Here is a 27,636-nt window from a genome sequence, read left to right on the forward strand (position 1 = left end):
CAAAAAAGGAAGCATCCCAATGTGCTATACAACGCAAATGGACAAATAATAACTGACCTACAAGAAAAGCTTACGACCTGGAAGAATTATATAGAAGAACTCTTTGCCGATGAAAGAGAGGATCATGATATTGGTAACATACAAGGTGAGGAAGGACCAAAAATCTCTAAAGAAGAAATACTATATGCTATAAAAACAATGAAAAATGGCAAATCACCGGGTCCAGATGGACTTCCATCGGAACTTCTTAAGCTTGTGGAAGATGAAACAGTAAATGTTTTGGTTGACCTCTTTAACTGCATTTATAAAACGGGAGAAATACCTAAGGAATGGCTTCTGTCAACTTTTGTGACTATTCCAAAGAAAACAAACGCAAAACTGTGCACCGACCATCGCACAATAAGCTTAATGGGACACACACTAAAAGTATTTCTTAAAGTGATACATACAAGAATTCACAAAAAACTAGACGCTGACATCAGTGATACTCAGTTCGGGTTTCGAAACGGGCTTGGAACAAGGGAAGCACTATTTGCACTTAATATCATGTGCCAAAGATGCCTGGATGTTAACCAGGATATATATATGTGCTTTATTGACTACAACAAGGCGTTCGATAAAGTTCGCCACGAACACCTGATGAGACTGTTGGTAGAGAAAAACTTGGATAAAAGGGACCTCAGAATTATTTTCAATATTTACTATAACCAGAAGGCGAATATAAGAGTAGAACGGGAAACAACCGAGGAACTCGAGATCAAAAAAGGCGTAAGGCAGGGATGCATACTTTCACCAACCTTGTTTAACTTATATTCAGAAGATATTATAAACAGAGCCCTTGCTGACCAAGATATAGGAGTTAAAATAAATGGCACTTTAATAAACAATTTGAGATACGCTGATGACACAGTATTAATAGCAGAAACCCCGGAAGATCTCCAAACACTGATAAACAGAATAGTAGAGTGCAGCGAAAAGTTCGGTTTATCACTTAACATCAAAAAAACAAAAATAATGATGGTGTCGAAATCTCCACAAAATTTTTCTGACATAACCGTACATGATCAAAGAATTGAGCGTGTTAGAAAATATAATTACCTGGGAACTGTGATTAATGAAAACAACGACAACTCTGAAGAAATCAAGATCAGAATAGCAAAAGCTAGAGCTACTTTTACCAAAATGAAAACAGTTTTATGCGGAAGAGAGCTAAGTTTAAATCTTAAAATTCGCCTGATGAGATGTTACGTGCTGTCAGTTCTTTTCTATGGAATGGAAGCTTGGACACTGAAAAAGATCGATACAAGGAAAATAGAAGCATTCGAGATGTGGATGTACCGCAGGATACTGAGAATATCGTGGACAGAGAGAGTGACAAACATGGAAGTGTTGCGAAGGATGCAGAAAGAAAAAGAACTTGCGCTTACTATTAAAAAGCGCAAACTGCAATACTTGGGACATATAATGAGGGGACAAAAGTACCAGCTACTACAATTAATTATTCAGGGAAAAATAATAGGTAAAAGATCCATTGGCAGAAGAAAACATTCATGGTTGAAGAATTTAAGAGATTGGTACAAGTGCAGCAGCTGCCAATTATTTAGATCTACGGTATCAAAAATACGCATAGCCTTGATGATAGCCAAACTTCGGAACGAGGACGGCACCTGAAGAAGAAGAAGATTTGTTATCAGTAAATTTAAAAATTACAGACATATTGGCAAACATGTAGTATACTAACATATATTTATATATTGAAATGTCTACCAGGAAAAATAAATAATACCTTGAATTATTTATTTAGTTCATAACGAGTATATTGTGGAAATAAACTGTGCAACGAGTGGGTTGGGCTATTATTTTTAATGCACTTTACATGGTGTTTTACATTTTTCTTATCTTGATTCAATAAAATATAATTTTTAAATGACTGTAATGTACATAATTTATATCGCTTTATCAGTGGCGTAGCTAGGGTGGGGCGGAGGGGGCGGTCCGCCCCGGGTGTCACCCGTTCGGGGGTGACACCCGAGAGACCTGTCACAAAAGAATTAATCGTTAATTTATAACTTTACTCATTTTACAATCAAAATACAATTCGATATTATTTTGTAAACACACGAAACCGAGAAAAGTCGAGGTGAATGAGACATTTCTTGGATTTTTTACGTTAAAAGCAAAGATGTAGTTTATCTAAGTAAGGAAATTGTCAAGAAGCTTGAAATTGATGATTTAGATATTATGAAGTACCCTTCACAGAGGTACGATAATGCAGCTGTTATGAGCAGCGTACATATTATGGAGAAATACAAACTATTACAGCAAAAAACGAAAAGGCTATTTTCGTTGGATGTATTGATCATTTAATTAATTTATGTGCACAAAATACATCTAGTGTAACATTTTTCAGAACACTAGAGGGAATTTTTAATTTTTCTTCTGCTTCCACGAGCTGCTGGGAAGTGCTTATTAAACACAGCAAAGCATCTGACAAGCGACTATCCACAACGCGTTGGAGTACTCACTATGATGTAGTTAAAGTATTGGCAGAACAATTTGACAATTTTTTGGCTGCAATTGAGGAATTATGTCATCAACAAAAAAATTTCGACAACCGAAATGTAGCCAATAACCTTATGCCCGCTGTGTGTAATTTCACATTTCTTTGTTATCTTTTCTTTTGGAATGATGTACTAAGAGAAATCAATTTTTGTCAGATTGAATTGCAAAGTAAAGGCATAACCGTTGATCAATCAGCGACCAAAATAGACTTCGTCTATTTATCAAAATAGACTTGAATGTCTTGAAATTATATCAAAATAGACTTCGTCTTTACATTGAAGAAAAACGTGGTCATATTATATACGAAGCAACAGATTTTGCCACAAAAAGATATGAGGAGGAAGACATTCCCACCGAAAAACGAATTCGACGTCAAAAACGAATGGATGCTGAGTTGGCTACTGATACAGGACTCACATTTCAAGCCTAACTTCAAAAGGATGTGTTAGAATGTTTTGACCTATTCAATGTTGAACAGTTAACTCGAAACCAGATCAAAATCCATTCAAGATGTGGCTTTATTGTTTGAAGTTGTGCAGACACACTATTTGCTTTTCACGAACAGTGAACAGTTGAAATTAGCTGTTTCAACATTTTGTGACTTTTACCGTGAAGAAGTATTAGACAGTGATACTCTACCTGAGGCCCGCGGGCCGCATGCGGCCCTCTAGCGTTCTCTATGCGACCCGAAGACTAACTAAAGGGCCCCGTGATCAAACTATTTGTCAAATTTCACGTGTTTTTTCAAATTATTTGATAGTGTGCCGATGTGTTTGAGGCGTTTTTGGGAGTGAGGCAGACAATTTAATGACTTGATTTTAAATTATATTGAAATTTTTAAGAACTCTGTTTAAAAAGCAAGGTATTATTAACTTTTAATAATAAATTATTAAAGTTAATGAACAAATACTCATTTTAAAAATAATCAATACTTATTTAGTACATTGCAACGACCCTTTTATTAATCACAAGAAAAATTCAGGTCCGGATTAACAAAAAAAAATTAAAATAATTGTGACCTTGAAACAACACCCTGTATATTCAAATTTTCAAAATTCGTCTGCAAGTTTGAAAAGAGACAAAAACTAAGTTTAATTGCTCGGTTCAATTTTTGCGCAACAATTTAATGACATTAATTTTGAAATTATATCAAAATGTTTGTTTTGAAAGTTCGAGTTCTTAAAAATTTCGACATAATTTCAAAATTAAAGTCATGGAATTGTCTGCGCAAAAAATGGAAGCTCCATTAAAGCTCTTTTCAAATGTGCAAATGGGTTTTGAAAAGTTCAATATACACGATGTTGTTTCAAGGTCACAATGGATTTATAATTTTGTTTAATCCAGACCTGAATTTTTCTTGTGATTAGTAGTTGGGTGGTTTGGGTTCTATATGTGACATATGTGTACCAAATATCAAAAAAAATATACAAGGTGGTTCTATAGTTATGGATCCAGAAAGAAATGGGCAAAATCAATAAAACACTCTGTAACTCGGTTATAAAGTCGCTGGAGCAATACATTTATTATGTCTAGAACCGCCTCATTTACCTCTATTCACCATTCAAGTATTTCCGTTTCCCAATGAAACACCCTGTATACTACTTCATCTTGATTGCGGCCCGCAAGCTTTGGCAACAGCTACTATGTGGCCCAGGAAAGAAAATGGTTGAGTATCGGTGTATTAGAAGCAGGCCTGCTGCTAGAAATGCCAAGGTTCAGAAGACATTTACAAGCTGCCACTATTACAGCCTCTAACTGGTTATCTGTAGACTTTTTAAAATATATTGTGGAATGGGGTTTCATGGAATCCGTCCAATACTTAATGGTCGCATTAAAATTGTTTATGACCATTTGTGCATTGGTTGCTTCATGTTTAGTAACTAAAATGAATCAGGAATTACTTGATAGCAACAATAACGCAAACAAGGCTAAATAACCGCGGTGAAATTTCATTAACTATAAATTCTTATTTTTTTTTTCATTATTCGAAACACTTACCGGATTTTCGTTGATTTTCACAATCTTTATTTTTAGGATTTGGGGTGACACCATCGATTACCGCCCCGGGTGTCACACATGCTAGCTACGCCACCGCGCTTTATGTGTTTGCAAAGTTTATAAACAAGATCTGAATGCCAGTTTAGATAACAAATATATGAAAACACAAGACGAAATATACAAAAATTACCTGTTTTTCCCCAGAGAGATCTCCAAGGAAAACAGTGAAATGGTATATGATACACAACACTTTCAAATATCTGGTATCTCTGAATCTTCTATAAAATTTACTAGGCTGTTGAGTTTGCAGTTTGGTTTTGGTTAATTTTTTGGTAGGGTTTTATTAATGCTTGCTCATGAGTTGCCTTTGTGGAATTCGAAACTGGAAATTCCAGTGCATTCCCTTTGGACAGCCATCAAATACTACAATAAAGGAACAATTCGCCTTCGTTCGCAAGGATTATTTATACACCTTCTTGTAGTTCTACCAGGCTTAATTGAAGATATGTTCAGAGTACATACATGTAAAATAACACCGAGGACATAATGCTCCCTTGTGCCACTAATTTATCTATGGAGATTGTCCCTGTCAACTGGTAATCCACTTTAATGCTGGCAGTTTGGTTGTAATACAAATTATATATTATATGATTCTTAAGTCTCTATCATCTAAACCCGCTTCTTTCAAGATGGTTATGAGCTTAGCAGATTTAACTCTATCAAATGTAGCCGATAAAATAAATATATGCATCACAGTTGACATTCCTACATCTTTGTGTAAACACTTATACTGAGCAAGAAAGCGTAACGCACGACAGTCGATCGGTGGTCTATCTGTCTCTTTTTACTAAGCGATACCGCTCATATAACGGATAAAGATGGCTAGACCACTCAAAATGAATATTGACCAATGGCGTCCTTGATATCGGCGTTACACCTCGATGCACAGAGCGGCCCATAGCTAGATTAATCTACAGGTTATTATATCTATGGTTATACCACAAATTTCCTCGTTGGGTGTCAAACCCTTCTTGTGACGACCTGTCGAATTTGAGAGGATGTAGGATTGTGGGTGTAAGTTCAGGGTGTAGGCTTACAGAATTGTGGGTGTAGGTGACTGGTTCTGTTTCCTTTTCTTATGGGGGTGAAATTATACACTGCACTGATTTTTTAATTTAATTATTATTAAACTATTATACTGCCGATTTATTATTAATTTGAACATTTATAACTTAATTAAAACTACTTTGCTCTTTTTAATACGTGAGCGAGAGAGAATGAAAACTAAACCTTTTTGTGTAGAAACGGTAAAAATACTAGCGAAAGGCTCCACGGGCGAGAAATTGACGCTAGCAGTAGCCGTAAAACGAACTAAGGTTCCACAGAACGGAATAGGAATAGCCGAACTGAACCGACTACGTACAAGTACTGTAGTCGGTACAGTTCGGCTATTCCTATTCTGTTCCGCGGAACCTTAAGTTCGTTTTACGGCTACTGCTAGCGTCAATTTCTCGCCCGTGGAGCCGTAGCCTAAGAGCGAGAGACCGTTGTGGAGTTACTTTTTTTTAACGAAAACTTTTCGTTAAAAACGTATTTTCTTCCGGCACACTAAACGTCCTCTGAAATCGTTGCTATTAGTAAGTAGGCTAGTTTTAATCTGAATTTGTTAAGCAAAGCATAGAATATTTGGTATTATTTACATTTAAGTTTGACACTTCGTGAATGTCAAACTAAATTTTAAATTAGCTATTAATAAAATATAAATGACATTTTATAGTGAATTTAATTATTAAATAAAATAAATATGATGTTTAAAAATACAATTTGAGTATATTTTGAAAGCAATAATGTATTAAGAACATAGTTCCATTTTTGGGCGAGCGGTAACTCCTAAAATTACGTTATATCGACCACGAAAATCAACTTTAAGATGAATGACCAATTTTGGTGATTATTTATATTTTCGATACCGCTGAATCTGAATATGAAGTTTATTTTATCTAGACTTGGTGGTACATGTTAAAAAATAAAATTTTATAAAATGCCAAAAATCAATTTTAATGATTTTTCGACTTTACCTCGCTGTAAACATTTCCTTTTAAAAATTTTACTGTGTCATATTTGAAGTATTTAAATAACAAGGTGCTTTATTCAAATTGTTTAGACACATTAAAAGAGGAGTTGGTAATTTTAAAACATTTTGTCGTCAGATTTCGTTAGTTTCATGTTTACTTAAAAAAGTTGAGTGACAAACTTTTAAGTTTATAATTTTCACCAACACAGAAATAAAATATGGATCCCGGTGAATTCGTAACTATTTTAATCCCCCATCCTAATTACAGGCCAATTGGTAACTCTGGCCCTCAGTTATTTTTCGGTAACCAATCAACTACCGGTGAATTCGTAACTAAATAAAGGTATAATCTTTTAGACTTGAAATAAACATATGGAAAATATCTTTGCTATTAAATTATCAGATGGATTTAAATAATTTATCATTGCTAAACATCTAAATATTGAATTTACAATTACTTGATAAAAACCAAGCTCGTGTAGAGCTATACTTGATGGAAATAATATTTATAACACGTGTTAATGAAACACTATAATATTGTTTCAATTATTTTATTAAGATATTTCAATTTTGCTATTTTGTAGAGGTACATAATAACATAATACAAATATAATGTTTTTAAGCAAACCAAGAAACATTCGGTTTATATTTAAGGTATTAGATTTAATCAATGGTTTCGAATTCACCTGAAGAAAGTTTCGACTTGGCAGGTCAGGTAATAGGAAAGTTACGAATTGGCCGGTGTACATTTTGATTTGAAAATTTTTGTCATTAAAAGTTACGAGTTGGCGCGTGTCCTAAAATATTCATGAAGAAGTTTTTTGGAAAATTTAAAGTCAAAGTATGCAATAGGAAAAAAGTTATGTGACTTTATAGACGAGTGGCACTCTTAAAATAATGCTTATTTCTCAAGATACTGACCACGGTGTGGTGAATGGCTAATTTTCGTTTAACCTAAGGTTTTGATGGTGCTGAAAACGAAAATAAGGTTTATTTTAAATCATCATTTTCATTTATAACTCTAACATTTTTAATTTGACGAAAAAAAGTTATTCTTCATAAAAAGCTCTTCATGGTCTAAGATTTATGATGCAACCATCACATATAAAATTTTATTAATTTTATACGAGGTATATAAAAAATATGAATTTTGAGTAAAGTATCTTTATACGAGTAGTTCACAACATTTAAATTAGAATGATATAATTGCAAATTGAAACATAATATTTAATTCTAAATAACTTTTCGCAGTAGTAATTTTCTATATTATGAATTTAAATACGTAAATAAACAAAGTTTTCGTTATGATAATGCTCGCATTTTCAGCTTGTTTCTATATCTTTTTGAGAGGGCGGAAGCGGAAGTGAATTTTCGGAAGTAAGTGACATTGCGTTTTTTGGGGAACCGAAAGTGATTTGATTGGAAGTGTGGCCTTTAACAACATTAGGTATTTAGACATTTGATAAATTTATAGGTCGATCTAGACGGTCCAGTTAGCTGAGGCCCAGTCGATCGATAAGTTTAGTGGATTTGCGATTTGCGATCGCTGGTTCGAGCCTCAGCTAGGTCATAAAATTAATAAAAGGCCAACGCCGTAGTATAAAACTCAATAGAGTCTACGGCTTGGTCTGGAATATACTGGCGTCTGATCGGCCTATGGAGGAACGGTACGGCAAGGGATAAGGGCTTGCGGCTTGGTGATACTCCTCCATAAATCCCTACCGAAGGGCGTTGACGCCTAAGAACGGTGTGTGATAAATTTGTAGTTGGTTTTCCAACACATACAATAGAGCATCGCTGGTACCTAAGGCATCGCAGAATCCAAATTGTGTCCATGACACCAGTCTTCGCATATGTATTCATTTCATTTTTTTGCTATAGTTATGAAGGTCGGCTAACCAGCTGTGGTGGATTTTTCCAGTTACATTCATTCATTCATTCATTAAGCATCACAATCTCTAGGGATTATATCTAACGTCATGGCGTTCAAAATCTTATTCTTGGGTGGGGTGGATTACTCCTCTGTCATTTATAGCGTGCTGTGTGTCTTTGCTGCTGTCTGTGACTCTTTTCCATTTCTTCATGTCCTTGCCTTTTCCTGTCTTTCACACTCTTATGTCTTCTTCTACATCATCCAGCCATCTTTTTCTAGGTCTTCCTCTACACCTGGGCCATAGTGGTGTCCAGTTACTTATTCTTCTCAACATATCTTATTGTGGGCGTCACTGTATATGTCCTATACATTCTAAGCGAAGAGATTTTATGTATCTGACTATATTTTCTCTCTTTAATTTTTCTTCAATTTCGGCATTATTTGTTTTCATTCTTATTTCTCCGTCTCTTGTTACATTGTGGCCCAGTATTGTTCCCATTATTTTTCTTTCAAATTTCAGAAGGCTATCTTCCTCTTTTTCGATGATAATCAGGGGCCCTGTTTGGCATTCTAGGTCTTATTGGTATTCTGCCTCTCATGTGCAGAAGTTACTAGTGCAAAAGGGTGTAGTCTCTCTTACACACTTAATAGTGGTTTACCTTTGTTGTCTCCCAAACACCCAACTCTTCTAGGCGTGTATAAGTCTGAAGATTCTTTATAGTCGAGGAAATGAAGCTGGAAAATGGCAAGACATCGCAATTTTTTCGTCCAGCATTGATTTGTACAAAAATTTGGGATTGGGCTCATTTCACCCTCTAGTTCATTTTCTATATTGAGCGGTTGTACGCTTTTGGTTTTTTAAGGGTGAAAACCACCCCTAATTGTAAAAAATTATAAAATAACATTTTAAACTTTATTAGTGTCAACATTTGCTTCTTATTAGTTACATAATGATTGTTTTGTGCTTTAAGATATAATATCACAATATTTCAACCCTTAAAACCACCCTTGTTGGAGCTATATATGAAAAGTTTACTTATCCCAAATGAATAATTTCGGCTTGCATCAATTTACATAAAAATTTGGGGTTAGGATCATCTTACCCTGTACTTCATATTCTATATCATGCTCAAGGGCGTTGATTATTTTTAGGGGTGTAAACTACCATAATTGTCAAAAATTATATAAAAACATTGTAAACTGTAATATAGGTAAAATTTGGTTTTGACTTGTTAAATAATGATTGTTTTATGCTTTAGTTAGGATATAATATCGTAATATTTCAACCCTTAAAAACCACCCTTAATAACATTGCAATTTTTTAAGTAGACAATTTAATAGATCTATACAGAAAAAAAAAGTAGAATTAAAGAATTACAAAAACATTTATTTATAGAAAAATACGAATTTAAAAATATATAAAAATACACATACAAATAGTTTTTTAGTCATCCAGTATACGAACCGGCTCTGTGGTATTGTATAGGTACATTGAAAATGCTCTATAAGGGGACTATTCGAATTTTTCGAAAAAAAAATTAGTTTTATAGACATAGCTCCTTCATTTTTCACTATAAAAAGTTTTTTCAATAACAGTTTTGTAGGATTTTTGAAGAGTAATAAGACTGTGTAAATTATATTCCGTAAGATCCCTTAATTTTTAATTGAGGTGGGTTTAATGGGCTCGAGTAAGGGGATGTTTGTTCGTAAATAGATGTTGTAAACAGCTATATCTCGCTAACTGTTCACTGTAATGAAAATCTATGCACAATATAATTTTAGCTATTAAAAAAGCTATAATTTATTAGTCCATCATTTTTTTCGTATCTCCAGTATTTTCGAAGATATTTTGAAGAAAATGATAAAAAATGCAAAATTGCAATAAATCAATTTTTCTTTAAGCTCCATTTTTTCTAAAATTAAGCCTTTTAAATAGGTCAAACTTCTTGAGTGTATTGATAATATAAATATAAAAGAAATTACAGAAAGGCGAAGACCAATTTTTAGTTACAAGGGTAGGTAGGGGGTTGTTTTCACTGTTTTTTTTTTCGTAGAGAAAAATAGGTACCGACTTTTTTTTATCATAAGTTGCTCAATTTTTATGCTAGAAACTTTTCATTATTTTTTTTGAAAGATCTTATGGTATCCTTGAAAAAACATCATGTAAGTTTTCCTGAAAAAATGCAAAGTTTTCCCGTTATTTGGCTTTGATTATTTAAAATTATGCATTTGACGAAAAAAGCTAACCTTTATCATGCCGTATCTCGGTTTGTATTGGTCGTAAAAATATTATAGAAAAACAGTTTCGTCTGTGTTACTAAAAGATACAATTTTGATATCTACAGTTTTTTTTGATTAAATGCATATTTTTCGAGTTATTCTCAAAAAACCCTCTAAAAAAGTGGATTTTTCCGTCGAAAAACGGTTACTTTCAACCACGAATAACTCGAAAAATATTAGTTTTACGAAGAAAATGAAAAAAACAGTTTTTTCGTAAAATTACTTTTTACATCGATTTACATGGTTAAAATGTAATAAAAAATTCCCACCCCCGAGATGGGGTGGCAACTACCCCCAAGGTTTTAGCGTACAGCAGCATGATATAGAAAATGATCCTTGGACTATTCCCTACCTTCTGTAAAAATTCCAAATAAGTCCATGCTGGACGAAAAAATGGCGAGCCAAAATGCTTTATTTCCTCGACTATTAACTTCTTTGTGCACATTTAATGAGTCGTATTTAGCTGTATGAGGTTGTAATAGCTGTATTTCCGCACTCTGTTCCCTTAAGGCTGTATGACACTATACATTTTCTTGTATCATTTCTATCGTTTCTGATATGTCAAATAAATGCATAGTGTCATACACAGATACAAGAAACGATATCAGAAACGATACAAGAATTTGTGTCAGGCACAGATTATTGTACAAGAACTGCGCCAATTTCTGCGCAAAGAGCAAAAACGTAAAACCTGGTAAAACATCTAAAATGTCATAATTACTTACTCATAATGGCGGCTGAAATGAAAATGGGATAGTGTATTGATGAATTTATTTGTGTTTTTGTAGGTATTGTTTATAAATCTTTTATTGATACTTAATATACCGTTTGGTATGGACTACTGTTCTACTAATAACCATATATTTAGCTCCTAGTAAAGTTCAAACTATAAATTTAGGTTTCATGGTGCATAATTTTTTAATAGACGAAAATACAATAGTTCCTAATTTGGATCAAACTGAAGATAATTCTAATGCAAATATTTTAGCACAAATATCAAAACAAAATAAAAACACAAATAATCAACCTCAGTCAACGTAAAATTCTGGTTAACATTAAAATGTTAATTATATAAAAGTTTATAAATTTTATAAAATATTTAAAATCGGCTGTGTCTGTAGATGCAGTACTACCATAACGTGACACAGGGTGACAAACAAAATTTCGACCAATCACGTGCCGAATTTCATACAATTTTCGATACAAGAACTTGCATAGTGTCATACAGGGCACAAATGTACGTACAAGAAATGATACAAGAAAATGTATACAAGAAACGATATCAGAAACGATATTAGAAATGATACAAGAAAATGCATAGTGTCATACAGCCTTTAGTCGTGTGTACTTAGCTATTCTAACTGCTTTTTTGGTGTCTTTACTTACCCTTTTGTTTAATGTCGTGTCCGGATCTTTGAACTTTCGCCTCTCCTCCATCATATCACGATTCTTTGAGGAATTCCTCTTGGATGTCTTGTGGCTCTATGCAACTTTTCAAGTTCCTGGTCCATTAAATCTGTTTGAATAACGGTATTCAAGTTGTTCTGTATAATATACTATTTTACATTTTGTTCTCTGTGTTAGTTTTTCAGTAGCTTGATGCGGTATTTTGAGTTGACAATACATGGAAACTTCTTCAGTCTTCAGTGAAGATGGAGAGTGTTATGCTGTTACCGAATCGTTTATTAATAATCATGTTATCTATTTGATTTTTCACTATGCGGTCTGGAGTATATTATTGAGGTTCTATGTGTATAGCCCGTCCCAAACCATTTTTTCAGTGCGTCACAGATTATCGAATTCTCTCTAATGCATTACAGTTGAAAGTGACAGAAAAAAAACGTACCTCTGTGATGATTATACATTGAATTTAGGAAAGTATGTATTTCTTGACGGGTATTTGCTTATTAAAACGGATTTCTATTTATAGATGTATAATTGGTTGGCGATTACAATACTCTAAATAGATAACCAATCAATGAGGCGAGTAAAGATAATTTGACACAAAAATAATCGATCATAACGTAAATATAAATATTTTATGAGATGTATATTCGGACATTGTATAGTGAAATTTGATTTTATATTTTATATTTTAAATATTAATATGCTGGCAAATATTTGTATAAATATTGATGTTTATATAAATATAAATATTCTGACAACTATTAGATTTAACTAAAATGTCATGTTATGATTTCAAAATCCTATATGACGTCAAAATCCTATATGACGTCAAAATTAATGACGTACGAAAAAAAAAGGTTTGGGATCTACATATAATCTTCTATATTATGTAGTCCAGGCTGTATACTCGCCCCCGTTAGGTAAATTATTCCGATTCGATTTTTTGCACAAACTTACTCAAAAAGAGGTCCTTGTTTAAACAATTATTGTTTTAATCAAATTCAAAAAATCAATTTTTTCACTTAGGACAATTTTTTAGATTATTTGGGTCATTCTGTGCAGAAAAGATATCTAGTAATTTTTCTCTAAAATTGATTGTTGTCGAGTTATATGCGATTTAAAATTTGAAAATCGTGAAAAAGGCCATTTTCAATGCTTAATAACTCGGTTAAAAATTATTATGAAAGTCAGAAAGTGACTAAATCAAAGTTTCAAATTACCCCCTCTGTGGCTCAGTGGTAAGAGCACCTACCTTTGGATCGAAAGGTCCGAATGGTCGTGAGTTCGAATCTCACCGGGGTCAGAAATTTTTCGTTTATTATAATTTAGTAAATGACAATGGTTTCTGTCCTTGTGGGATCGGTACTCACCGGAGAGACCGCAGACGTTCGGATACAATTAGCGTCTCTTTTCAAAGACAATGACGTCGACTTTGCAAAGGAACAAGACACATGACACTAGTACACATGACACTAGGTATCTAACTGCAAAAATTCACCGTACCTACCATGCCAATCATAGGCGTAACCGGGGGAGGGAGTTTGCGCTTAACACTATTACTATTCCATACCCCCAGAGACCATCAAGTAGTTGTAACCCCCCCCCCCTTACGATCATCATGGTTACACCTCTGATGCCAATGGCCATTAGTTGTCGAGACATTAGCTAAATAAAAAAAAGATTAAAATTGCGCCTTTAGTAAACACAAACTCTTCTTCTGCTACAAATTCACCCAATCGGTCTCCTCGCTCATTTCTTTCTCCAAGCCCAAGTGTCAGACGTTTACTGACTGCGACTAAATTTTCAGTAAACGTTTTAATTATAAATTTTAATATTATTTGTAACTGAAATTCTGAATTCACATCTCTATTATTTTGGCAAAAGTATTTATTTTTTACTAATTCGTCATATGTTCCGTATTGTGACGTCAGACCAACGTGTCTGCTTGTCTGCTAAGGAAACATTGAGATAAAGATATTTTTAAAAATTTAATTACGGAAGGCGCTGATTGAACATTTTTAACTACTATTGGGAATAAATCTATTCACGAAGTTTTTAAGTGTTGCGTAAGTCTAAAATATATTTTGAGTGTTTAATCTGCTTGTTTTGATTATATAGGGTGTGTCAAAAGTAGCGGGTCAGTCGAAAATTTCGGAAAATGAACATCGGATCGAAAAACTGAAAGATACGTGTTCAAAATAGTTTTCAAAAATCTATCCAGTGACACCTAACGCAACTCCACACTCCACCACCCGGAGGTGGACTTCAAAATCTTAAATAGGAACCCCATTTTTATTGCAGATTTCGACTCTTCAATACATTTATTCGAGACATTTTTTCAAATTTCAAGACACAAACACGTGTCAAATGTTTTTCAAAAATCTATCGAATGACACCAAACAACTCCCACCCTACCCCCTGGGCTGGTGGAGGGTATAACTTTTAAATAATTTATAAGAACACGCATTTTTTATTGCAGATTCTGATTCTACAAAACGTTCTTAAAAAAACTTTATTTAAAAAAACTGTGTACAATAAAATATCGGAAAGAAATAAAGGGCAGAAATTACAAAACAGTCATCAGACTAATAATGACATAGGCGGCAAAAACACCAACTGACACGCAGAGGACAAAAAGGAATGAATGAAACAGAAGAGATGAAAAACCTTCTAAACATGTATGGTAAAACACTATGGGACAGGACGGAGATGCAAGGAGGAGTACATTAATAACTGGTTAAGAAACAGAAGAATAGAATGAAATGACCACATAAGCCCAATGACAAATAGAGTAGTAAGGACGACGAGAAACGGTTCCACAATAGGAATACGATCAGTATGAAGACCTCGAAAACAATGGAACAACTTACTGAAGACACATTGAAAAAATGACAGAGTCATGTCTACACAAAAAGAAGAAGAAGAATGAATACATTTTTAATTAAAATTAACATGAAGTAAAACTCCCTAGTGTAGTTGGTATATTTAATAAAAATTCTAAAAAAATTTTAAAAATCCAAACGGATTGCGTTCAAAACGTTTTCGGACTTATCAGTCCATCATCAGTGAACCTAAAAGTAAGTAATCTCACTTAGTAAAATTGAAAAAGGGTGAAATTTTGAATGTTAAAAATTGACAAGTGTGGTTACGATTACTTACTCTCTGTCCTTGCTAAATAGCCACAATGCCAAACACTGGTCAATATGTATATTCTAACTACATGGTGAAATCTGTTAAACAATTTGGCTTACATTGGATGCCAACGGATTAGTACTAGGTACATGATGCTCTACTCCATTAGTTAAGAGATTTTTTATTATGAATAGGTCTACATTGAACTACGTTTAGTCTGTCAATGATTTAGAAGGAAGTTGAAATACTTCAAATGTCAGTAACATTGACATCCAGGAAAGGGAATTTTTAAGGTATTAACCAAGGTCAAGATCCACTGTGGTTACGGAAATTTAAGTTTAAGACTGTGTTGAAATTTTAATTTTTAATATTAGAATTTAAATTTACTATTTTTTTTTAAAATATTACAACAATTACTATAAACTTGATATAAAATTAAATTTGATCGAAATTATTGTCATAATATGGTAATGAAAACAAAATGTAAGATAGAATTATTGGTTAATGAAAGTTAATAATTTTTGGGCCTAAAATAGCTTTGGGGGTGAAGTTAAAACGTTGAAGTGATACAAAAGTTGTTTAGTGTGTATAGAAATATAAATTTGTTAACTGTAATGTTGGTTGTATAAGTCTAGTATGATATTGATTCTGTATGAAATTAACTATTTAAAAAATTGGTGAGAATTGAGGTAACTGATATAAGATTGTTAGGTGAAAAATATAAATAATTGACGGAATGTGAAAATGTGTTAAGTTATAGTCAAAAATATAGGAAATATTATAACATTATGCATAGAAAAGAAAATGGAATTATTTGTTTGTTAAATTAAAACGAAGTTGATAAAATGTGTAAATGAATAAAAGATTCAAAAGAAGTGCGTCAGCCGGATGTACAAGACACAAACTGTATTTGGAAAATAATTAAAAGTTAAAATAGTAAAATAAGAATAAAGTTGTAAAGTTAGAGATTAGAGTGGCTAGAAAGTTAAATGCAACATATTAAAATTTTGAATTTTTAAGAAAAATGAAAATGAATAATAAAAAGAAAAAGAAAAATAAAAATAAAAAGGAAAGAGGACCTGTATGAAAAAGAAGAATTAAATGAATAGCGAAGTAAAACATTTTGGAAAAGACCAACGAACGAAGTAAAGACCCAAGCGGCGAATAGACAAATAGATAAGGTCAATGATTTATGAAGGGAAAAAGTAGGGTGAGAAAATGGCAAAGGGTGAATTAGTTGTGTTGGTGTTACTGGGGGTTGTAGAGTAAATGATTAGTATGAAAGGAGATTTTGGAAATAGAAGGAAGTGAAGTATGAAAAAAGAATGAAAAAGAAGGTTAAGTTAAAGGTTTTATGGGTGAGGTCAGGAAAGTTGCTAAATGTGAAGGATAAATTGAAAAAACAAGGAATTTAGGAAAAAAGTTGACGGTGAATGGGAGTAAAATTGCGATTAAGAGAGGTTTGTCTATTCACACAATTGGGACTGGACCTCAAGTCTCGGATAATCTCCAAATCCTCATACAAGTCCAATCGGAGTGTGTTTTTCTGCTGTATATTGTGCACCAACTGGACACCCTCAGGAATCTTAAGTTCATGTCTATTGACTTTAAGGTGATGTGAGAAAGAGGAAGTAGTATCTCTCTTACTATGTTCTAGGGATCTGGTGGCAAGATATCTACAAGTTCTACCGATGTAGGTAGCATCACAATCTGAGCAAGAGAGTTTATATACACCACTACGATTTATGTAGTTGATTGGATCCTTAGTATTGGTCAAACTCTTGTTAAGGGTGTTATTAACTTTAAAAGAAATTTTTATATTATCACAGGAGTTGGTAATAATGTATTTAACTCTTTCAGATAGATTAGAGTTATGGAAAGGTAATGAAGCATAAATCGGAGTTGTTGTAGATGAAGTAGAAGAAAAAGCTGACTGTTGAAGTAATCTGAGCTCTCTTTTATGTTGGAGTTTATTGATGATATCAGGGTCATAACCATTGTTTATAGCAATCTGTTTAATGATGTTTAATTCTTTGTTAAATTCTGTAGATGAAAGAGGAATAGAATTTAATCTGTGGATAAAACTACGGAATGAAGAAAGTTTGTGGGAAAGAGGATGATTAGATGATGAATGAATTACCTGATCTGTTTGAGTGGGTTTACGGTAGATCCCAAAGTTGAAATGGTCATCTAGTCTGGTGATAGAAAGGTCTAAGAAATTAATGGAGTTAGAAGTTTCTAGTTCCATAGTGAAAGTGATTTTTGGATGAATTTGATTTATTTTATGAAGTAAATTCTGTGCTGAGTTGGAATCGCCTGAGATAAGAAGTAAACAATCGTCTACATAACGGAACCAGTGTAAAATCTCAGTATTTTTTATGATATAGTTGGATTCTAAATTATCCATAAAAACATCAGCTAGGAACGGGGATAAGCAACTACCCATTGCTAGACCATCAGGTTGTTGGTAAAAGTTGTTATTGAAAACAAAGTAATCTTGAGATAGACACATTTTGAGAATGTTTATGATAGACGAAGTGGTATTAGGGGTGATAGAGTTATTTAAAAGAAGTGAGTTAACCAGACTAATAGATTCATGTTTGGGTACTGAGGTAAATAAATTGCTAACATCAAAGGAAAGCATAGTAATATTCGGATTAAGATTAATAAGTTGAAGTTTTTCAACTAATTGGCGAGAATTCAAAACTGTAAATTGGGGAGTGAAGTTTATGAAGTTCTTGATAATTTTTAGAATGAATTTAGATAAAATAGAAACTGGGGTGTTTATAAAACTGACGACGGGACGGATAGGAATGTCAACTTTGTGGATCTTTGGTAAACCGTATAACCTAGGGATCAATGGATTAGATGGAATTTTATTGTATGGTGCTTCATGTTCAGAGAAGAAATCAGAATATTGTTTTAAATTATTTTTCAATTTTGAAACAAAATATTTAGATGGATCAACAGGAAGAAGGGTAAAATTATTGGTGTCAAGAAAGGAAGTGACTTTATCAATGTATAGTTGTTGTTCTAAAATAACAAGACAGTTGCCCTTATCTGCTTTACTAAAAACAAGTTGATGGTTTTTAATCTTATTTTTTATTGACTTTAAGGTGGATAAAAGAGAATTGGTTTTTTTAAGAGAAAAATTGGGAAATGAAGAAGTTGAAGAAATGTTGTTACTGTGGGCTGGATTAGGTGTAAGAGAAGAAGACGATGATGAGTTGTTGTAATTAATAGAATGGTTATTGTTAGAAAGTTTATTTTTGAATTTATTGATGGTTTGGATACAAGAATTTCTAATAGAAGTTTTTTGTGTAAGAGAAATGGAAAGATTTTGAATGACTGTATCGGTCTCAATAGAAAGACTCTCAAGATCTTTGACAGACAAATTGGTGGGAATGGAGTGTTTGAGGCCGAGATTCAATAGTTTTAATTCATCATCGGAAAATTAAACATTGGAAAGATTTTTGATTATAGGATGGAATCGAAAATTGGAGAACTTATTCTTGTTTAAAGTTTTTTGTTGATCTTATTGTTAACCAAGGAACAATAATATTATTGTTCACCCCCAAGGCTATTTTAGGCCCAAAAATTATTAACTTTCATTAACCAATAATTCTATCTTACATTTTGTTTTCATTACCATATTATGACAATAATTTCGATCAAATTTAATTTTATAGTCAAGTTTATAGTAATTGTTGTAATATTTTAAAAAAAAATAGTAAATTTAAATTCTAATATTAAAAATTAAAATTCCAACACAGTCTTAAACTTAAATTTCCGTAACCACAGTGGATCTTGACCTTGGTTAATACCTTAAAAATTCCCTTTCCTGGATGTCAATGTTACTGACATTTGAAGTATTTCAACTTCCTTCTAAATCATTGACAGACTAAACGTAGTTCAATGTAGACCTATTCATAATAAAAAATCTCTTAATTAATGGAGTAGAGCATCATGTACCTAGTACTAATCCGTTGGCATCCAATGTAAGCCAAATTGTTTAACAGATTTCACCATGTAGTTAGAATATACATCTTGACCAGTGTTTGGCATTGTGGCTATTTAGCAAGGACAGAGAGTAAGTAATCGTAACCACACTTTTCAATTTTTAACATTCAAAATTTCACCCTTTTTCAATTTTACTAAGTGAGATTACTTACTTTTAGGTTCACTGATGATGGACTGATAAGTCCGAAGACGTTTTGAACGTAATCCGTTTGGATTTTTAAAATTTTTTTAGAATTTTTATTAAATATACTAACTACACTAGGGAGTTTTACTTCATGTTAATTTTATTTAACTAGATGGTATACAGCCAACCTTCGGGGATTATCCCGTTTTACATTTTTAATTATATAATTTCATTATAATAGATTTAATTCATTATGAAAGTATTCATAAATATTTTCTGCTTAGAATTAGAATCATGTTAATACGATGATTTTAATACGAAAGAAGTTTTCATTTGCAGTTGATGACAAAAGAGCCAAATAGAACAAACCTATATATGTAATATATTCCAGGGAAATAAGGCAAAAAGATACCATGTTTGGGACACTTGACCAGCCAGGTTGCAAATGGGGTTTTTGGGTACTATACAGGGTGCGCCAAACCTCTGGTTTTCTTTGGTCACGGCTAAACTATGGGATATACAAAAAAATGTTTTTAACAAAACTAATGTATATAAAAACCGTCTATAATTTAAAATTATTTTCTATTACACAGGGTGAGTCAGAACAACGGTATGCACCAAAGTTGTATTTTTTTAAATGGAACACCCTATATATTAAATCATTTTTGAGTATAATTTTTAAAAATATGAAAAATTTGTATGTCTTTTAATAGGCCTTAAGTTAATAATATTCGAAATATTTACATTTTTATTGAGAAAAATGGTAATATTTATAGGGCTGTGGATTATGTTTCCAAGGTAATAAAAATTTAAGCGCTAGGTCAAAGTTTTTATAATATAGTGTAATTTTGAAATAATTTAATATATTTTACTTATAGCCATAAAATATACAGTGTGATCACTATTTGCAAATACAAAATTTTCTCATTTTTTTTTTAATGGAACACCCTGTATATTAGTATTGCATTTTGTAGTAAATATTACAACCTTTCTTTTGGTATAAGCTTGTATGTACATACCATGTTTGGTTTTGTAAATATTTAAAAAGAACTATAGATTTTACGTTTCGCGGATATTTTATATCCGCGATCATTTTAATTAATTTTTTTTGCAAAAATAATTATAATCTGGTTTTAGAAACATACACTAAAATATCAAATATGAAAATAAAAACGTAATTAAAGATTAAAATAAAACGTATGCAAGTGCAACTTAATTGAATTTAAACTTTAAAATTATGTTACAAACAATATTTTACCATACTAATAAATAATTAATATTGATAAATTATTTATTAAATTAAACAACCAATTTTAAAATCTACCCTAGAAATTTTTCTACCCGAGTAACTTTATTGTATGCTTTTTCTCATGAGGATATTTCAGTGCGTCACAGTTTTTCGATTTCTTTCTAACGCATTAAATTGTATGTGACAGAAAAAAACGCACGTCGGTGATTACATTTCGTCGGTGACATTTATAACATTTATTCTAGTTGTCAATAGATGGCGCTATAATCGAAAAAAAATTATTTAGTAATTATATAATATATATCTACGAACATAATCTGTACAATTTATAAGACTATAAAAATCAAAGAAAATACCATTTTATAAATGCAATAAACAATTGATTTGTTTTTATACCAAATTGCAAATAAAATGTGACAACTGTCAGATTTAACTAAAATGTCATGTTAGAATAAATGTCATAAATATCACGGACTTACCTTTTTTCTATCATTTGTGACGCACTGAAAAATGCTCATGAAAAGAAGCATACCCAATTTTGTTAGTTAAATTGTATTTACGAGTAAGATCAGTTGTTCGGTTGAAAAATTAAAATTTAAAATATAAAAAAACATTGTTACAAAAATTTCAACTACAAAAGTATTACCAGCTTTTGTGACACCCGTTCATACTATTTATATTAATAAATAATTTGGCTGATACATTTAACATTCATTTGTTTCAAAGCATACTTTATAATAATTATGTTTTCAAGGTGTAAGTACATTTAAAAGGTAAATTAAAAGTTTAACTGATCTTACTCGTAAATACAATATAACTAACAATTAATTTGGTACAGTTGCTGTGGTAGAAAAATTACTAGGGTAGATATCAAATTTGGTTGTTTATTTAATTTAGTAACTAATTTATGCATTCATTAGTATGGTAAAATATGTTTTGTAAAATAATTTTAAGCTATTAAATTCAATTGAATTGTACTAGTATACGATTAATTTTAATCTTTAACGGTTTTATTTTCATATTTGATATTTTAATGTATGTTTCTAAAACCAGATTATAATTATTTTTTTTTGCAAAAAAATGTTTTGATAAAAAATTAGCAAAAACGTAAAATCTATAGTTTTTTTAAAATATCTACAAAACGAAACATGCTAGGTAAATTCAGCCTTATACCAAAAGAAAGGTTGTAATATTTACTACAAAAGGCAATACTAATATACAGGGTGTCTCATTAAAAAAATGAGAAAATTTTGTATTTGCAAATAGTGATCACATTGTATATTTTATGGCTATATGTCACATATGTTAATTTATTTAAAAATAACAGTATACTAAAAAAGCTTTGACATGTCATTTAAATTTTTATTACCTTGAAAGCCTAGATCACAACCCTTTGAATATTACCATTTTTCTCAATAAAAGTGTAAATATTTCGAAAATTGTTAACTTTAGGCCTATAATACCTTATATAATTTCTCAATATTTTTCAAAAATATATTCAAAAATGATTTAATATATAGGGTGTTCCATTTAAAAAAACACAACTTTGGTTTGTACCGTCGTTCTGACTCACCCTGTATAATCGAAAATAATTTTAAATTATAGACGGCTTAGATATACATTAAAAATCAAAATTATGCTATAACTTTTGCTAAGATAAACTTAAGACTTTGATATTGCATGAAAAGTAGAGTCGAACAGTCCATATAATACACAAAAAATTTCAATTATTTTAAATTTTATTCAATTTGTTTATCCCACAGAGCTTTTTTGCAATGTTACTCATGCTTGCACTCATTTGCAACCTGGCTAGTCAAGTGTCCTGACAAAAACCTTATTTCTCTGGACTAATAACGCCTGCAATTATTTCGGGTCTATTTTAATTTCGGTAGTGTTTTGTTTGGCCAATATTCAATATCATAAAATACTAATACCATAGTTGTACTTTAAACGAAAGTTATTGTTCTGATCAAAAATACCAGGTCAAGAAGTCATTTTTGATATGACAGGCGATTGATGAATTTTAGAAAGTTTAGAATAAATATTGTTTAAAAATTACCAACATTCAAAGATTGATTGGTCACTTTAAAGATTTCTTTAATTAAATTATATTAGTCCTTAAAGAAGAAAGTCTAAACCGCATAACAAGTTTTACTAAAGCAATGTTGTGTTTTTATTACTAGTCAATTAATTAAACATCGATTAATTTGTATAGACGGGCAGATTTTGATAGGAATTGGTAAGACCAACACCAACAAAAGTGGATTGATTACACGGACGAAGAATCAGTGAAAATAAACAACATATTGCAAAGATTCTGTAACTTTTTTTTTTTGGCATGTCGAAGTTAAATAATATGCATATGTTTATATGGGATTGAGCCACAATTGTAATGAAAATTGCATTTTATAAAATGGATTTAAAATCCGGGAATAATTGAGGCCTTGGCTTACTGGTGAAAGTGTAGTGGTCGTCGTGATATCGTATATGGTCCGTCTCCATAGATTTATGTTTCTAATCATTTCTATTCTGTAAACAGAAAAATGCTCACGTACTTAAAACCGCAGACGGAAAAATTTGTGATCACGAACAACAGTGCAAAGAATGGGAGAGACACATCCGTGACCTTTTTGACGATGCTTCTCGAGAAAATGCTCCAAATACTACCTGTGTCAACCAGTTAGACAGAGGTCCCATTATACTGAAGTCAGAAGTCATAAAAGCAATGCAACAAGCCAAAAACAATAAAGCACCTGGACCAGATCAAATCCCTGTTGAGCTACTTAAACTTTTAGATGAGGAAAACATTACCTACTTGACTACTTTCTTTAACAAAATTTACATCGAAGGAAAAATACCAGATGATTGGTTGGAGTCACTGTTTATAACATTACCAAAGAAAAGCAGGCCCACCAAATGCAGCGATTTTAGACTAATCAGTTTGATGAGTCACACACTTAAGATACTTATTACACGTATTATACAAAACCGAGTATTCCTTCTGTGCGAAACTAGAATGGGTAATAAGCAATTTGGATTTAGAAATGGTCTAGGAACTAGAGAAGCACTATTTTGTATGCGCGTTATACTACAAAAAAGTTGTGAATTCCGAAAGAATTGTTGTTTCATCGATTTCGAGAAGGCATTCGACCGAGTACAACATGATACACTTTTCGATTGCCTGCAGGCAGCAGGACTTGACCACTACGATATAAGACTGCTGAAATACTTATATGACAATCAAGTAGCCTCTATCCAAATTGGAGAAAGTCGTACTGAAAAACTGCCGATAAAATGTGGAATACGACAAGGTTGTGTTTTATCACCCACCCTTTTTAATCTGTACTCTGAAGATATCTTTAGGGAGGCTTTGGAAGACAGACAAGAGGGAGTAAGGCTAGGTGGAGAAGTAGTCAACAATATTAGATACGCTGACGATACAGCCATTCTTGCTGAAAATTTACAAGATCTTCAGACATTACTAAATCTAGTCAGTGAAGCAAGTTATCGGAGAGGCCTTATGGCAGTTGGAAAGATTAATATAGATCAAGGTCAGCTTTCTCTTGATGGAGAGGAGTTAGAACGGGTAAATCATTTCACGTACCTTGGCAGCTGGTTAAATGTAAATTGTGACTCTGATGAAGAGATAATAACTAGGATCTAAATATCACGGAAGGCTTTTATGACCTGGAAACCAGTTTTATGTAACAGAAACCTGTCGATGAATATTCGAAAGAAGGTGCTGAAATGCAATGTGTGGTCTATCCTATTATATGGTTGTGAGACATGGATGTCAAAAACCGCAATGCTAAACAAAATAGAAGCATTCGAATTGTGGTGCTATCGACGAATCCTAAAGATATCGTGGGTTTCGCACACTTCCAATGAAGATGTTCTTCAAATGCTGAATTCAGAACGTCTGCTCATAAGCATCATAAAGAGGAGAAAAACAGAATACTTCGGCCATATAATTAGATAACCTAAATACCATCTGCTTCGCCTTATAATACAAGGAAAAGTGGAGGGCAAGAGATGGATTGGTCGAAAGAAACTTTCATGGCTGCGTAATATTAGATAATGGTGTGGCTGCACAGTAGAAAAATTATTTTGCGCAGCAGCCGATAGAGAGAGATTTCAGGAAATTGTAAACATGATGACGGCCAACGTCTGAATACAGACACGGCACCTAAAAAAGAAGAAGAATAATTTCTATTACACCATGCATAGGTCTTTTACAACGTGCTGTGATCTGGTCAATTAATCTCGTTGGAGGTCTTCGTCTTGGCCTTCGGCCTTCTACCTGTTGTGTTGCCTATCCAGTATCATGATTTTTGTCTTAATTTAATTCGTGACCTAACCTTTTAGTCTTATTTTCAACTAGCCATTTAGATCGATCCAGGTCTTCCTGGCTTTTGGCACGGAAGGGTGTATCGCCAAAGCGTAGATTGTTTATTTTTGGGACCCTGTTATTGAGATACCCTTTTCCCATTCTTCAAGCACTCTCCTCACATGTTCTTCGTAGATACTAAACAGTTTTGTAGATAGTATACATCCTTGTCTGGCACCTTGTTCTGGGTGGTATCCTCTTATAACTCAGGGAAATAACTAAGGGAAATCTGGTGCTTTGGCCCTCGCATTTCTGTTCATATCAGCCGTAAATGATTTGACTTTGACACAATTTGATTTTGTCGAATGTCTTGCGATAATCTATAAAGCAGATGTATAACAAAAGAATATATTAAATTCTCTTGACTTGTCGATTATTTGTCTTATATTCAAAAGATATTCTCGTGTACCTCTACATTTGGCAAACCCGGCCTGCTGTTCTGGCATTTCTCTTTTTTCTTGAGGAAAGTTTTCAGCCCTCATTGATGATTTGTAGCATTGCCTTGCTGGCATGTTTAGATAAGGGAAATACATAGTTCTATAATTGCCGCACTTACGAAAGCTGCCTATTTTGTATATTTTAAAGAGGCGGTGAAGCAATTTTAGTTTTCTTTGGTTTCCTTGAGCAGTTCTGCTGTTATCATTTCTGTCCCTACTGCCTTATTTCATTTAAGTTTATTGATTGCCAGTATTACTGCTTCTTCTATCATATTCGGTTCTTCAATTTCTTTTAAGTTAAGGTGGATATATTCTAATAATTGTTGGTTGTCTTATTTGTTGGTGGTCATATAGATCCTGGTAGTATGCTCTCTAGGTCTCTGCTATACCATCTCTATTTGTTTTCAGAATTCCCGTGTGGTCTTCCCTTGTTCTTTATCGTCCTTTGTCTCTTGTTTTGTATGGTATTTTTCAAAACAGGTCTTTTGAGTAGTTGTTTTGGTCGTGGCTCTCAATTTCCTTGCATATATTATTGTAATATAGTTGTTTGTCAGCTTTACGTCTCCGTGTTTTTCTTCTTATTTGGGATTTTTCAAATTAGTTTTTTCACTTTCTGTAGGTATGCACACCAGTTTGACAAAGATGGTTTTGGTTTCTAGACTATGTATCTCCAGGACTTTTCCAAGCATAGAGTCTTCGTATGTGCTGCTTAAATCGGATGTTCATGATAGAGTAGTTTTTGGCTTGTTGGTAGTAGAGCATTCAGAACAAGGACATATTTAGAACAGATATGGACTAGTACACATTTCATATTACAAAAGTTCAGAAAAAACATAATATAAATAATACGTTCTATATTCATATTCTATATTCATATTCATATTCATGTTCTATATTCTATAACCGATTCGTCGGGAAAAATGATAATAGACGAACACGAAATTCGAACTAACTGGTATAATTATATAAATGAACTGTATAATGATGATAGACCCGAAGAACTGGAGACTTTAGATGAAGGTGAAGGACCAGAAATACTAAAATCAGAAATACTACATGCTATAAAATTGGCAAAAAACAAGAAAGCCGTTGGTCCCGACAACATACCTACAGAAATGTTAAAGCTCATAAATGAGGAAAACATTGGAATACTAGTCAAACTTTTCAATGATGTTTATTCGACTGGTGATATCCCTGAAGATTGGTTAAAGTCCGAATTCATAACCCTACCAAAAAAACAACGTCCGAAAAACTGTAGCGATTATAGAATGATAAGCCTTATGAGCCACACTTTGAAAATCTTTCTACGTATCATCCACAGTGGAATCAGAGATAAATGTGAAGAAGGCCAGGATGAAACACAATTAGGCTTCAGAAATGGACTGGGAACCCGGGACGCACTCTTTGCACTAAATGTGTTATTGGAGAAATGCCGAGATCAAAGGAAAGACGTCTTTGCTGTATTTATTGACTATGAGAAGGCCTTTGATCGAGTACAACATCACAAATTAATTAAAATATTAAAGGATAAAGGAGTTGATAGTCAAGATGTACGAATCATAGAAAAATTATACTGGCGTCAAACAGCGACAGCTTGCATAAATGGAAAATCAACAGAAATATGCAAAATACAAAGAGGTGTCAGACAGAGTTGTATACTGTCCCCACTGTTATTCAATTTATATTCAGATAGAATATTTAAGGAAGCGCTGCATAATTTGGAATGGGATGTGAAAGTTAATGGAATTCTGATAAATACCATCAGATATGCAGACGATACAGTTATTTTAAGTGATGATATGAATGGATTACAACACCTTTTAAATGCCATTGACACAGTGGGAAGAGAATTTGGCCTAAATATAAACTGTTCAAAACCAAATAACATGGTATTTAGCCGTTTGGCCCATCAAGATTCACGGTTATATGTTGATGGTCATATAATTCAAAGAGTACCCAGTTTTAAATATCTTGGTTGCCATATTACTGAACAACTAGATCCAGATACAGAGATAAAATGTAGAATCGAGATAGCACGCACGACATTTTTAAAAATGAGGTCATTCTTCTGTAATGATACCTTGCAACTTCAA

The 27,636-nt window shown here is 32.6% G+C and overlaps 1 protein-coding gene across 6 annotated transcripts in view; it reads left to right on the forward strand.

Moving 5' to 3' along the window:
- LOC114328397 (uncharacterized) overlaps nt 1-27,636 on the forward strand; it is a 635,699-nt gene that overhangs the window by 153,915 nt on the left and 454,148 nt on the right. The gene's annotated exons all lie outside the window — the stretch shown is intronic.

Source organism: Diabrotica virgifera, chromosome 5, assembly GCF_917563875.1.
Source record: "Diabrotica virgifera virgifera chromosome 5, PGI_DIABVI_V3a".
Taxonomy (NCBI): Eukaryota; Metazoa; Arthropoda; class Insecta; order Coleoptera; family Chrysomelidae; genus Diabrotica; species Diabrotica virgifera.